Genomic DNA, 16,864 nt, shown 5'->3' on the forward strand with positions numbered 1-16,864 from the left:
GTCCTGATCTGTGTCGGATCCCGCCTTTGTGCTCCTTTCATTCTTTCGACGTCTTACTGTTCCAACGTCCCAATTCTTAACTCAACTCGAGAGGGATCTATCGAGCTGGCATTTTCTCTCCAATAGCCCCATGGGTCGTACCAATAGGCAACATTTTTCTTTCTAGCGAATAGGCATAGTCCTGTCTTCTCCAGATTCACATTGAGGCCCCAGGGTCTTGTCTTGGTATATGCCGTACGTACATAACCTTACACAATACTTGCAATGCCAATATGCCATAATTGGGAATCTCTCTGCCAATCTAAGATTACTCCCAAGTACATTACATTACATTCTGTCCGATCTATTGGCCAATATTTGTCTTTCTCGTGAGTAGGTATAGTCCTGTCTTGTCCGGGTTCACATTGATGCCCCTGCCATATGCCGTACTTGGGACTCTCGATATATTGGACAATCTTTGTCTTTCGAAAGAGTATGCATAGTTATATTTTCTCTGGGTTCACATTAAGGCCCCATGGTCTCGCTCACACATATGCCGTACTTGGGACTCTCTCTCCACTTGTTTAAGATTATTCTTAAGTACTTAACCTTACCCTATACTGGCATCATCTTGTCCTGATCTGTGTCGGATTCCGCCTTTGTGCTCTTTTCATTCTCTCGACGTCTTACTTTTACATCGTCCCAATTCTTAACTCAACTCGAGAGGGATCTATCGAGCTGGCATTTTCTCTCCAATAGCCCCATGGGTCGCAATATTTTTCTTTCTAGCGAATAGGCATAGTCCTTTCTCTCCAGATTCACATTGAGGCCCCAGGGTCTTGTCTAGGCATATGCCGTACGTACATAACCTTACAAAATACTTGCAATGCCAATATGCCGTAATTGGGATGATCTCTGCCAATCTAAGATTACTCCCAAGTACACTACCTTATCCGATACTCATATCATCTTGCCCAAAAAACTCTGTCCGATCTATTGGGCAATATTTGTCTTTCTCGTGAGTAGGTATATTCCTGTCTTGTCCGGGTTCACATTGAGGCACCTGCCATATGTCGTACTTGGGACTCTCTCTGCCTGTCTAAGGTTATTTTTAAGTGCCTAACCTTACCCGATACTCGTTTCATCTTGCCCAAAAAACTCTGTCCGATATATTGGACAATATTTGTCTTTCTAGTGAGTAAGCATACTTCTGTCTTCTCCGGGTTCGACCTTTCTTCTTCTGAGATTTTTAACATCCTTTCCCCTGTAGAAGTATCATGAAATCTTCGGTGATTATCTACGAATTTACCTCCCTGACTGGTATATAATCTTTGCTCTCTGTGTATATTCAAAGAAACCCTCTCTTCCAGAATGCAGCTGCTGATACATTGCCACTTCTAGCATCATTTTAATGATCTTCATTTTTAGTAGTGGGGGAATTCTGATTGTTTCTCTCCAAACCGTTCACAATATCCCTTCCCTCTATCCCTAGATGCCATAATGACCGTTGACTATCCATCCATCGTTTTGCATTTTGCATCCATCCATACAAACGTTGTTTGTTTTCTTACACTAATACAACCAAAAAAATTTAATTAAACTTCAGGTATTGTAATGATTTTTCTTATTTTCAATTTGCTGTTGCATCACAAACTTCAGAGATATTCTGCTCATTTTACTGTAGAGACAGTATACAGGTACGTGTGATGAAAACAATGGCTTCTTCTCAATTCAAATTGGAAGTTTTACTAAAGCCTAAGCAACTATTTTTAAATCCTTTGCATTATTACAAAAATATTTATCCCCTTAGGATTGGCAACACATGTATGGATGGATGGCCATGCGTTTCGAACTGCCTTCGAACTAACCAACTAATACTTGTCTGTCTGTCGGTCCGTCTGTCGGTTATGCCTGTTCCACATCCATCCTTACTTTGAATCATCCTTACTTCTTGCATACACTTACTCTTTTTCCAAAACAATGGACATTTAAAATCTTTCTCAGAATTACGACAAGATGTACGCGCGCGTTTTCCATTCTGACTGTCTGCTGGATTGAGTGACTAGCTAGCTAGTTTTCTGGCTGGCTGAATGGTTGGACGACTGAAAAATATATTCAAAATGGGGTTTCCACATAAATCACACTTATCATTACATTCGACTACATTTTGTTCACTTTTTTTGTTTGCTACTCTCGCATAAACAATTGTGTCCTTTTAAAATTCAATTCGCCCAAGAAAAAAGCAAATAACATGACCGAAAAAAAACAAACGAAATGACTACATACAATAATCGTGAAAATTAAGCTAAGAAAAAAGTTGCAACGATTTCCACAGAAAAAAGATGTCCTGCTGTGTTTATTATTCCATAAAGGAAACTCTGGCAGCTATAATTTTCAGATAAAATTAAAGGGAATTTCATGGTAAATTTAAAAGTTTCGAGTCATATATTTTGTTTGTGGATATGCTAAATGAAATTTTGGAGTAAATATTTAGGGAACTTAAGTCAGTACTTAGTAATCCCATCATACTTTTATTCAGGTTCGTTGTGAATATCCTATGCCCTAATGGGGCTTTTGCACAGCAATCAGCAGTGAAAAATTTTGTCCTGAGGATGTCAGAAAAGAAATTTTTGAATTTTCCAAAACAACCCAAACAATCTCTATTTCCCGTCCTTGTGGTCTTCCCAAGCATTACTAATTGGCTGGTTGTTGGAGAACCTCCATCAGATTTTAATTATCTTGCAATGGGAACTCTTGAAGGTAGTTCCAAGTCTGGATAAGTCATCTGCTTTATAGTTATAATTCCCCTACAATGGAAACTCTTGAAGGTTGTTGTTAATTGGGCCAAACCTATCCTAATCTGCCGTGGGAGGTCTCTTTCCTCCGGTGCTATGGGTGGTGGTCGGACTCCGAGAACAAGCACCGCTTCAGCTACAGTATCCTCATGAATCCTCTTCAGACCTACCTGGTATGGTGCCTGATCTAGAGGCTCTCTTTTGTAGCGCTGGATCTCGCACTCTAGATGATGTAGATCAACCTTTACATTCCTGGGTGGTAGTTGTTTATCCATTAGATGGTGGTTTGGATGATAAAGGTGATCCAGGGGTGTGCTGCGGAGACATCCTGTCGCAGTTCCAAAGGCAGCATTCTGGCATGTCTATATGTTATTCCACTGCGTATCAATTGTCTGAGGTGTCCACACTGACGCTGCATAGTTTACCACTAACCGGCCAATTGCCTTATAAGTAGTTAACAAGGTTTCTTTATCCGTACCCTAAGTGCCGCCGGCAAGTGACTTGAGAACCTTGTTTCTATCGTGGAGCTTCTCACAAATTGCAGTGTCATGGGCAGACGACTTGAATGGCTGTCGAATGTGACCCCAAGAATCTTGGGATAATTTATGGTCCGTATCATACCGCCATCGACACCAATATTCAACTGCCCGCAAACTTCTGCCGTCCATGTAGTGCATGGTGTGGCCGAGAATTTGGTGGCGGATATCCCCAAATTTCTCGCAGGTATATGTCGTACATGTGATTCTTTCTGGGACTAAGGTAAGGTACTTACTCCTAAGTACCTACCTTACCCGATACTCGTATCATATTGCCCAAAAAATCTCTGTCCGATATATTGGACAATATTTGTCTTTCTCGTGAGAAGGCATAGTTCTGTCTTCTTCGAGTTCACATTGATGGCCCTGGGTATTGTCCAGACATATGCCGTACTTGGGACTCTTGGCGGATATTCTCAAATCTCTCGCATTGAAATAACTGGCAAAATTAGCAAGGTAGGCGTTTTATCGATCGCAGATGTCATCAAAATTTGGCCCGCATGCCATGATTGTACCATCGTCTGCATATGAGACATCAACTCCGTAGGGCGAGGGTGGAATAGAGGATAGATAGAGTTTAAACAGTGCCGGAGATGTCACCCCACCCTGGGGAAATCCCTTTTTCAATCTACGGGCTTTAGACTTTCTATACCTTAATTCCACGTACGACTGGCGGCTGCACAAATAATTAGTAACCCAAACCTCCCCGCCGATAGGGACGTGTTCTAGATGTCCTCGAATAGTCCGACATGGTTGACTGTATCAAATGCCTTCAGTAGGTCAAACGCCACGAGGACCGTCCTGTGACATGACTTGGGAAATGACAATAAAGCCGTGGTCGTCTCCACAAGGCTGGCTCAAGTGTCTTAGCTACTGGCGTGAGAAGGGAAATCGTCTCAATTGTCTTGCCTACTTTTGAGAGAAGGAAAATCGGTCTGTACGATTCACCCTTGCCCGAGTGTTTGTCTGGTTTCAGTAGTGGAATCAACCTACCCATTTTCAGGCATAGGGTATAATGAGCGATTCCAAGGACAAATTGAGGAGTCTGGTCCAGCACTTTGGATGGTTTCGCGCTGTTGATGACAACGTAACTTTGGCTGTGATGTGTTGTTGGCTAGGAGACCTCGGAGGCAACGAATGTCTCTCCTTTTCGCTCTATCACTTTCGGGAACTGTCGTTTGAAGAATCTAGCGCACGTCTTCGGAACTGTTACTGTCATGTAGCCAAGGGTGACTGAAATGCCATCAACCCTAGTAGCGGGGTTCGAGAGGGCTCTCACTGTTGACCACAACTGCCTAAGTTACATGGCTTCAGGTGTTCTAACCATGTGTTCCGCTTGTGCTCTTCGACTATCTTACTAATCTCTAGATTCAGTTCCCTGATTCTAGGATCAGCAGAATTAGCACGACGGCATTTATCACGCTCGTCTGCGAGACCCGCTGCTTCTGCTGGGAGTTGGACCTCATTTGGCAAATCGACCAACGGGTATGAAGCGAGCGGCTGCTGCATTCCTCATGTACCGGAGCTCTCTCTTGTCAAAATGAACATGGGATGTGGAGGGGAGCTCACTGAAGGTGCGATCTGTCGGGGGGTGGGGGTGGGGGTCACACAGTCCGGCTTGGACCAAAAGCAAGCGTAGTAGGCTCCCCGGGATGCACCTGTGGCAGCCGCTGGCCGATGAGTAGGATCCATCGGGTCAATCCGGTACAAAGAACCAGCCATCGTGGGATTGACTCTTGAAGGAAATTTACACTTTCGAATATATATCGAACGATTCATCATCCACGATGACGATAAACACCCAAGCTTTTTTAAATAGCGCCCACATTTTTGTGTTTGGCTAGGAAAGACCTTACCATAAAATGTCACCAGAAATTTCACTCATCAATGAAATTTGTATGTGGAATTTCCACAACATCCCAGATTAATCTCTAACTAATGAACCATTTAAAGTTTCTTCGAATTTTTGCTACTAATAACCACAATCAAATTCTCCTTCATTGAGACAATGGACAATGGAAAACACAAATCCTTGTCACCTGTCCCTGACCCCAGAATTGGAAAATTACTGAAAACAAAAACACACATATCGACATATCTCCCTATACCTGTGGATGACACTTCAAGGAATCGACGACTACAACATACATAAAGCCTATAATTCCATGAATGCAACAGGAACATGTCTTATTTTCTGCTCTGTCCAAACACATTGTAACGATTTTGGCAACCAAGAAGGCTATTGCATATGATTTTAGACGAGGATGTGTGTGTGTGTATGTGCCTTAATGCTACTCGCAACGCTCACACGTACAAAATACTGCAGAAAATGCGTGCCATAATCTGTGTTTTAAGCCCTCAACATGTTTTATTGTTTCTTCTTACATGAAGTATCATAACTTCTGCTAGAGAGTACGTTAAAGGATTGAATTAGGTACAATGGAGAGCAAAAGTGGTCGTGTCTTTTACCATAGATGAGAGAAAAATTCGTCAAAGAACTTTTTTCTGGATATTTGGTGATGATTCCAGAGAGATATAGCTGCTACACCGATGGATCGAAGTCCGATTACAGGACAATCCTGTAGACAGAAGTGCGTGCCATAACGAAATGTGTTAAATGGCTCGGAAACAACACGAGGCCACAAAACGTGAACATTTTCACATATTGCTGAAGGGCAATAGTCAATTTACGGTTTGATCGCGAACTGTATTAGAATGCAATATCATTCAATAAATACTGGAAATCCGACAGGATCCGCGCTATATGGTAGCCGAGACATGCCGAAATAGGAAGGAACACAAAGGCAAATGAACTGCCGATAAGAGCTAGGATACAAGGGAAGTGAACTTAGAGAACGCAAAGACAACGCGAGTTGGATGAATGACCACGGGAGAAACCTAAAGTGTTGTGGACTAATGCGGAAGGATGGCGAAAATACTGTGGGGTGACCCAGACAAAAAAGTGGAGAACTACTGAAAGATAGTAGAATGACAGTCAGAAGGGCCGTGGGCATAATGTCCGGGCTCATAGCACATCTTTGCCGAATAGGAATTACAGAGGATGGTGCAGGTAGGTTCTGTTTTGAGGATGATGAGACCTTGGAACACTACCCTTGCCACTATCGTGCATTTACTAGGTAAAGAGTTAACCATATCGGTGAAGTTGTGATTTGGGACGCGTCCACGATACAACATCTTCCGCAGAATTTATTGGAAAAAGATGTAACAGATTGGCTGATAAGTCCCCGGTCTAACAAAGAAAAACACATTTTTTTCAAAATTCCTTTTTTTTTATTCAACATAGTTCTCTTCAAGAGCGATACAACGATTATAACGACCTTCCAATTTTTTGATACAATTTTGGTAGTACTCCTTCGGTTTTGCCTCAAAATAGGCCTCAGTTTCGGCGATCACCTCTTCATTGCAGCCAATTTTTTCCCTGCGAGTATCCTTTTGAGGTCTGAGAACAAGAAAAAGTCGCTGGGGCCAGATCTGGAGAATACGGTGGGTGGGGAAGCAATTCATGAATTTTTGCCATCGTTCTCAATGACTTGTGGCACGGTGCGTTGTCTAGGTGGAACAACACTTTTTTCTTCTTCATATGGGGCCGCTTTGCCGCGATTTCGACCTTCAAACGCTCCAATAACGCCATATAATAGTCACTGTTGATGGTTTTTCCCTTCTCAAAATAATCGATAAAAATTATTCCATGCGCATCCCAAAAAACAGAGGCCATTACTTTGCCAGCGGACTTTTGAGTCTTTCCACGCTTCGGAGACGGTTCTCCGGTCGCTGTCCACTCAGCCGACTGTCGTTTGGACTCAGGAGTGTAGTGATGGAGCCATGTTGCATCCATTGTCACATATCAACAAAAAACTCGGGTGTATTACGAGTTAACAGCTGCAAACACCGCTCAGAATCATCAACACGTTGTTGTTTTTGGTCAAATGTGAGCTCGCGCGACACCCATTTTGCACAAAGCTTCCGCATATCCAAATATTGATGAATGATATGACCAACACATTCCGTTGATATCTTTAAGGCCTCTGCTATCTCGATCAACTTCATTTTACGGTCATTCAAAATCATTTTGTGGATTTTTTTGATGTTTTCGTCGGTAACCTCCGCGCTAATTTCACCACGCTTGAATTTTGCATACCAATCAATTATTGTTGATTTCCCTTGGGCAGAGTACGGAAACTCATTATCAAGCCAAGTTTTTGATTCCACCGTATTTTTTCCCTTCAGAAAACAGTATTTTATCAAAACACGAAATTCCTTTTTTTCCATTTTTTCACAATAACAAAAGTTGCTTCACAGAAAACGCTCTATCTCACAAACTAATTGACTTACAGACGTCAAATTTTGACACGAATCATTTGAAGGTTGGTATAAAAATAATATGCATTTAATACTAGCGACGCCATCTATGTGTCAGACCGGGGACTTATCCTTCTGACTACCATTCTACTCTCCTTCAATCCCTGTGGATTGGGTCATCTCAAAGGATTTTCTTCACTATTCAGATCGTTAAATTCTTCTGACTACCATTCTACTCTCCGTCAATCCCTGCGGATTGGGTAATCCCAAAGATTCCAATTGGTCGCTGTGTTATGTCTGCTTCAAGAATTTTGCCAATGACTGCATTATTTGTCCTCAATTACAAAGGGCAATTCACCCACAACGGTATGAGGTCCACGATTGTATAATTTTGACGCATGGTAACTCGAAGATCTATCACTGGCCGCCGGCATTTCGGATTCCTCTATCCCATGCGGTACGAGTATCATCTTCTGTCTGCTTCAAGAATTTTGCCAATGACAGCATTATTTGTCCTCAATTACAAAGGCCAATTCACCCGCAACGGTATGAGGTCCACGATTGTATGATTTCGACACATGGTAATCGAGGATCTATCACTGGCCGCTGACATTAGGATTCCTCTCTCCTATGCGGTACGAGTATCATCTTCTGAACTTACTTCCATTTGGGTTTTTGATGTCAGTTTGAAGAACCATTGATTACACTTTTTCATTCCTTTAATCGCTCTCTGGTTACCCGATGGAATGGAAGTCCTTCGACTACTATTCCCTCACCGGGAACTCAGCTGATATGATTATGCTGAGTTCTGCCAGTCGAAATAGTATTTCGGGGTCTCGGTTCAACACTTCAGTTCCATCCTCTCCGTCATCTTCGATCCATCAGAATAATGATTTTTACCCTCTGTTATCTGTTCTGACCCATCCCATACTAGAATGCTCGACTTTCTGACGTCGGAAACTCTCATAATCACGTGTATATGTTCAGAAACTACTATTGCTTTCGCGCCCTCTTCCACCCATTCTCTCCCCATCTTCTATCCATCATCATATCGGTTCTGGCATACCATACTACTAAGACCGCTTTTCTGGCGTCGGAAATTCTCGTTATCACCTCGAATATACGTTCCGGAATTACTATTGAATCCACCCCGTCTCCCGCCATTTCCTCTATCACACTCTGTCTGGATGGTTTTTCAATATTTTCAAATTTTGGAAATGTCGATTTTTTACAATTTTTTTGAAGTCCATATTTCGATTGCGATCCGTTAAAAGATCGGGACATTGCGACATCCCACAGCTCCTCGATCACTTAGAAGGCATAATAATCCTTTATATATCCTCATCATATCACCATCCATAGTATGCATCTCATACTAACTAAAGACGACATAAACTTTTACTCCATACTGTATGAATGAAGGATGTACAAAGTTATGCAGATTATAATTTCACCCACGCCACAATCAATATAAACTGCCTGCGGCCAGAACAATACGTCCTCACACACACACAGGCGCAAGCAGATATTGTAACGATTCACAGTCAAAGTCGACAGAGGTGATGTAAAGAAAACCTGTTTCAATTGAAAATGCTTTACAATTAACACAACCAAGTCAAGCTAACCGAGGCGATGGCAGTGTTGTCCCCCAGACCTTCTAGGTCGGTGACGGTGTGTATACATTACGGAGACAAGGGAATTGTGAAAGCATTCAGATTTAAATGCCGTACTACACTGCTGTTGACTATTCAAGCAATATTTTTTTGGGCCAAACATTCAGACACATGCCACGAGGTAGGTTTCAAAGTGCAAAAATGAATGCATTCCAGCTGGGCTCAAGAAGCCATTTACACTGGGGATATATGAAAGGCCTTTTTGTGGAAAAGTAAACAAAATATAGAATTCTACAAATGGTACAATTCTACAAAAACTGGTAGATTTTTGACTAAAGGTTGGTAGAATTTTTAATGGTTTGGTAGATTTTGCAAATTATTCCTTTCCAACTAAGAGGTATTCCACAAATTTTACATAGAAAAAAATTTCGACATAATTTTCTTTTAAAAATAAAAATGTTGACAAAATTTTCTATAGAAATAAAATGTAGACAAAATTTTCTATAGAAATATAATTTTTAATAGGAATAAAATTCTGCAAAAATTGTCTATAGAAATAAAATGTTGACAAAATTTTTTATAGGAATAAAATCTTGGCAAAAATTTTCTATAGAAATAAAATTTTACAAAAATTTTCTATAGAAATGACATTTTGCAAAAATTTTCTATAGAAATAAAATTTTACAAAAATTTTCTATAGAAATAAAATTTTACAAAAATTTTCTATAGAAATAAAATTTTGCAAAATTTTCTATAGGAATAAAATTTTCACAAAATTTTCTATAGAAATAAAATTTTCAATAGGAATACAATTTTGCAAAAACTTTCTATACAAATAAAATTTTGTAAAAATTTTTTATAGAAATAAAATTTTGCAAAAATTTTCTGTAGAAATAAAATTTTGACAAAATTTTCTTTAGAAATAAAATTTTGCAAAAATTTTCTATAGAAATAAAATTTTGCAAAAATTTTCTATAGAAATAAAATTTTCTATAAAAATAAAATTTTGCAAAAATTTTCTATAGAAATAAAATTTTCTATCAAAATAAAATTTTGGCAAAATTTTCTATAGAATTGAAACTTTGACAAAATTTTTTATAGAAATAAAATTTTGACAAAATTTTCTATGGAAATAAAATTTTGACAACATTTTCTATAGAAATAAAATTTTAAGAAAATTTTCTATATAAGTACAATTTTCACAAAATTTTCTATAGAAATAAAATTTTCAATTGGAATAAAATTTTGCAAAACATAAAATGTCGACAATATTTTCTATAGAAATAAAATCTTGGCAAAAATTTTCTATAGAAATAAAATTTTACAAAAATTTTCTATAGAAATAAAATTTTGCAAAATTTTCCATAGAAATAAAATTTTCACAAAATTTTCTATAGAAATAAAATTTTCAATAGGAATAAAATTTTGCAAAAATTTTCTATAGAAATAATATTTGCAAAAATTTTTTATAGAAATAAAATTTTGCAAAAATTTTCTGTAGAAATAAAAATTTGCCAAAATTTTCTACAGGAATAACATTTTGCAAAAATTTTCTGTAGAAATAAAATGTTGACAAAATTTTCTATAGAAACAAAATTTCTATAGAAATAAAATTTTGACAAAATTTTCTATAGAAATAAAATTTTGACAAAATTTTCTATAGAATATGACAAAATAAAATGTTGACAAAATTTTTTTATATAAATAAAATTTTGACAAATTTTTCTAAATAAATAAAATTTTGACAAAATTTTCTATATAAATAAAATTTTGACAAAATTGTCTATATAAATAAAATTTTGGCAAAATTTTCTCTAGAATTGAAATTTTGCAAAAATTTTCTATAGAAATAAAATTTTGACAAAATTTTCTATAGAAATAAAATTTTGCAAAAATTTTCTATAGAAATAAAATTTTGGCAAAATTTTCGATAGAAATAAAATTTTGACAAAATTTTCTATAGAAATAAAATTTTTACAAAATTTTCTATAGAATTGAAATTTTGACAAAAGTTTTTATAGAAATAAAATTTTAATCATTGTTGTTGTTTTTTTGATTTCAGCTTAAAACCATACATTGGCCAAACTACAAGTGTAGCTTAACCAACAGAGGAAAAGAATGTTTGTCAAAATTATTTATTTTGACAAAATTTTCTATATAAATAAAATTTTGGGAAATTTTTCTATAGAATTGAAATTTTGACAAAAGTTTTTATAGAAATAAAATTTGGACAAAATTTTCTATGGAAATAAAATTTTGACAACATTTTCTATAGAAATAAAATTTTGAGAAAATTTTCTATAGAAATAAAATTTTGACAAAATTTATTATTTGAATTGACTTAAATTATTTGCTTTAAATCGAACTATAGGAAGAAAGTACCCGCGAAAATTTCAACTCGAAAACTGAACATAGTACCGGCCAAAAATTTTCTATAGAAATAAAATTTTGCAAAAATTTTCTAAATAAATAAAATTTTTACAACATTTTCTATAGAAATAAAATTTTGACAAATTTTTCTATATAAATAAAATTTTGACAAAATCTTCTATATAAAAAAAATTTTGACAAAATTTTCTATATAAATAAAATTTTGGGAAAATTTTCTATATAAATAAAATTTTGGGAAAATTTTCTATATAAAAGTTTTTCTATAGAATTGAAAATTTGGCAGAATTTTTTATAGAAATAACATTTTGAGAAAATTTTCTATAGGAATAAAATTTTGACAAAATTTTCTATGGAAATAAAATTTGGACAAAATTTATTATTTGAATTGACTTAAATTATTTGCTTTAAATCGAACTATAGGAAGAAAGTAACCGCAAAAATTTCTACTCGAAAACCGAAAATAGTACCGGCCTTAAGAGATCAATTCACTATTCGTGTTGTAACAATGAACTGGATTGTTATTTTACCAAATCCAAGCAGGATGTTATTCCTCGAGTATGTCTAGGCCTCACAAAATGCCACTGCTTGGTCACTTTTGTCCCTTTTGGCCGACGTTGCCAATGCTGTTGATACTTAAGTATCAAAATTGTAATAAAGCTACAACAAAATTGACACCAAAGGAGATATAAGAGCAAATACCATACATACTCACAACAACTGAAAACAACACAGACATTCAACAACAACAACATCAACAATACCAATAACAAGCCATCCTCATACAATCAGTCCCACTCATACTGAAAACAACAAATCTCCATAAATAATAATGAACGTCCCCATTATAGATATGTGTGGTAAGGGGGCCGTGACTGTTTGCCCAACATTGCTTACGAGACGATGATAACGTCAACGATGAGGGAAAAAGAGTAAATGTCAAAAATTGAAACAAATTAGCGGGATTAGTAAAACCGAGTCGACTCGTCTCGGCTCAGCTTGTGATGGGCATGGGATAGGCATAGAGTAAGTAGTCATGCCAACCGTACTACTCATTTATTTACAATTGATGCTCTTACGGAGCTTTGTTGTTGTTTTTGTACTACGGCCCACTCATTAACGGCATCCCCCCATCCGCACGTTCAAAAACAACAAAAAGAGAGTGCCAAATGTTAAAATAAAGACAGACAGACAAACAGAGAGATGTGATTGATTAAAAGCCGAACCCTGTCTCGTTTGTTATTGGCTGTGCGTGTGCTTGTTCAAGGGTTTTGTTGGTTCGTTGAGTTTTTCTGTGTGTGCTTTGGGATGCCTGGGCCACTGGCGTACAAGTTCACATAAACACATACATACGCATATATTTCTATATGTGAACTCATTTAGCCACACACATACACAACCATATTGACAAAATCATTTAAAAGCTATGGCAAAACTGATGTTCGACACCTTAAATACAAAAGCCAGAAGCCAAACAGCATGCATCCTCCATACACACACAGGCACAACAAAACAAAAGCTTAAGCATGTGTGTTATAAAGCAACCACACAATAACACCAACTACATTAGTAAATGCTAATAACAAAATAATCACCCCCTCTTTCATAAATGAAGAGCCAGCCTAAAGGTTGGTTTTATTTAGCACTCATTAACCACTACATAAACATCAAGCAAGAGTAGTTCGTATGTGTTGTGTGGTGTTGTCAATGCTAGGGTAGGCCGAGTCATTAAATCTGGTCGTGTGTATGTGTGCATCTCTGCTTAAATGAAAAGAGCTCATACTTCCCCTTATTATCATTCAACCTATGATACCACTCATACTCATTCTCTCTCTCTATCTCTCTGTGTTGATATCACTTTGCTCTTATTATATTTACTCCAAAATAGAGTGACTCTTTCTCTTACCCATTTTTTTGAACCAGGGTGATTTACTTTGATTATAACTCTGTGTTGTTTTTACAACAAAAGTGGAGGTTTCCAAAAGTGCACAGGTAAACAAAAATCATGTGTTATGGGTTTCAAGTGGGGAAATTCCTATTATTTTTGTATTATGGAAATGGGTCAAAGGGGGAAATGGAAAATAATTATTTTTGCGAACAATGAAAGAAATTTAATTAAATACAATTGTTAACTTTTGAAAAAAAATCATCATTGCATACATGAATACTTCCGGCATATGCAGAAATGCAATTTATAGACATTTATCGAAAACATTTTTTTTATAGAAGTGACACTTAAAACACGGTGGACCCACCAGGAAGGAAAATGTAGATTAATTTTAGAAAATTTTAACTAAACTGTATTACAAAAGCAGATATCAGGCGGAGTTTACCAAAATAAGTAAAAACTTTCCGACAAATTCAAGAAAATTTATGACATATATTTTTTTTTTCAATTGTTAAAGAAAATTTCGTAGTTGGAAGGAAAAATAGGAATTTAAAATTGCAAAAATGTTTTTAATACCATACGAAGTTCATGATGGGCGGATTATTGGTCAAATTTAAACATTTTAGGAAATTTTGAACTATTCTGTGGAAGAAACTAATTTTGTAAATCTTTAAGCTTCATTTGTGTATAACTTTCCCCACTTTTTTTATTATACCCTCCACCATAGGATGGGGGTATATTAACTTTGTCATTCCGTTTGTAACACATCGAAATATTGCTCTAAGACCCCATAAAGTATATATATTCTGGGTCGTGGTGAAATTCTGAGTCGATCTAAGCATGTCCGTCCGTCCGTCCGTCCGTCTGTCCGTCTGTCCGGCTGTCCGTCCGTCTGTGGAAATCACGCTAACTTCCGAACGAAACTAGCTATCGACTTGAAACTTGGCACAAGTAGTTGTTATTGATGTAGGTCGGATGGTATTGAAAATGGGCCATATCGGCCCACGTTTACGTATAGCCCCCATATAAACCGATCCCCAAATTTGGCTTGCGGAGCCTTCCGGAGCAGCAAAATTCATCCGAACCGGTTGAAATTTGGTACGTGGTCTAAGTATACGGTCTCTAACAACCATGCAAAAATTGGTCCATATCGGTCCATAATTATATATAGCCCCCATATAAACCGATTCCCAGATTTGACCTCCGGAGCCTCTTGGAGGGGCAAAATTCATCCGATCCGGTTGAAATTTGGTACCTGATGTTATTATACGGTCTCTAACAACCATGCAAAAATTGGTCCATACCGGTCCATAAATATATAAAGCTCCCATATAAACCGATCCCCAGATTTGACCTCCGGAGCCTCTTGGAGGACCAAACTTCATCCTACCCGATTGAAATTTGGTACGTGGTGTTAGTATATGGTCTCTAACAACCATGCAAAAACTGGTCCATATCGGTCCATAATTATATATAGCTCCCATATAAACCGATCCCCAGATTTGACCTCCGGAGCCTCTTGGAGGGGCAAAATTCATCCGATCCGTTTGAAATTGGGTACCTGATGTTAGTATACGGTCTCTAACAAGCATGCAAAAATTGGTCCATATCGGTCCATAATTATATATAGCTCCCATATAAACCGATCCCCAGATTTGAACTCTGGAGCCTCTTGGATGAGCAAAATTCATCCGATCCAATTGAAATTTAGTACGCGGTGTTAGTATATGGTTTCTAACAACCCTGTAAAAATTGGTCCATATCGGTCCATAATTATATAAAGCTCCCATATAAACCGATTCCCAGATTTGACCTCCGGAGCCTCTTGGAGGAGCAAAAGTCATCCGATGCGGTTGAAATTTGGTACATTTCGTTGGTATATGGCCTCTAACAGCCATGTAAAAATTGTCAAATTTTATTACTATAGAAAGTTTTGTCAAAATTTCATTTCTATAGAAAGTTTTGTAAAAAGTTTATTTCTATAGCAATGTTTGTCAACATTTTATTACCATAGAAAATTTTGTCAAAATTTTATTTCTATAGAAAATTTTGTAAAAAATTTATTTCTGTAGAAAATTTTGTCAACATTTTATTTCTATAGACAATTTTGTCAACATTTTATTTCTATAGAACATTTTGTCAACATTTTATTTCTATAGAAAATTTTGTCAACATTTTATTTCTATAGAAAATTTTGTCAAAATTTTATTGCTAAAGAAAATTTTGTCAACATTTTACTTCCATAGAAAATTTTGTCAACATTTTATTTCTATAGAAAATTTTGTCAAGTTTTTATTTCTATAGAAAATTTTGTCAAAATTTTATTTCTATAGAAAATTTTGTCAATCTGAATTATATACGTACTTAATCGGCCTTTTTTTTTTGTTTAATATATACCCCTTATGGACTAACTTACAATTTAGAAGACAGTGTTAAAAAGTTTTACGATACCTTGCCATCGGCAAGTGTTATCGCAACCCAAGTAATTCGATTGTGGATGACAGCCTTTAGTAGAAGTTCCTACGCAATCCATGGTGGAGGGTACATAAGATTCGGCCTGGCCGAACTTACGGCCGTATATACTTGTTTTTTATTTATTTTTCTAACTTACACAAAAAATTTTGAAGATCATGAAAATTTTCCCAAATAATAATAATTTTATGAAATAAATAAAATTAAATTGGCTTTAGAGCCATTAAAGGCTAACTTTTTTAGTTTGGATATTAAAAAAATATTTTAGAGAGATATAAACTATTTTATGCGCATTTTGTTTTAGTAAAATGGTTTATTTTTTTTTTTTTGTTAATATCATTAAAGTAAAATATAATTCAAATAAAGAAAATATTTACACATTTGTCTAAATTTAATCAAAATCACCTAATTTTCATGAACTATTAATAATAAATCGCCTTTAGAAGTTTTCATTGAAGTTTCCACTAGCCACCTTACATTTAATTTTTTATTTAGTATAAATTTTTAAATTGAAATTCTAATAATTTTATGAACTAATTTTACTATCCACCGAATTACGAGTATCGACGTGGAATCCTTAATCCGGTGGGGACCGTCTTGAGGCAAATGATTGAGCCTTGACGAACACAAAACAATTTGTTTAAAATGGGAAAATTCCTTTATAAATGGGGGTAATTTAATAAATCCAGATTCATGAAAACCCCCAAACAATCGAAAGATTTATGAGAAAGCTTGTCCAAGAGTTCTCGGAAGTCAAACAACATTCCCCGTTCAGTTACAGAATTATCACTACATTTGATACCCCAAATTAGGACATATTCTATATATTCTCTCGATCTCAAAAAATATTTCCTATTTTGTCAATTTCTTCTA

Source organism: Haematobia irritans, chromosome 3 (genome assembly GCF_050003625.1).
Source record: "Haematobia irritans isolate KBUSLIRL chromosome 3, ASM5000362v1, whole genome shotgun sequence".
In the NCBI taxonomy this organism is placed as follows: Eukaryota; Metazoa; Arthropoda; class Insecta; order Diptera; family Muscidae; genus Haematobia; species Haematobia irritans.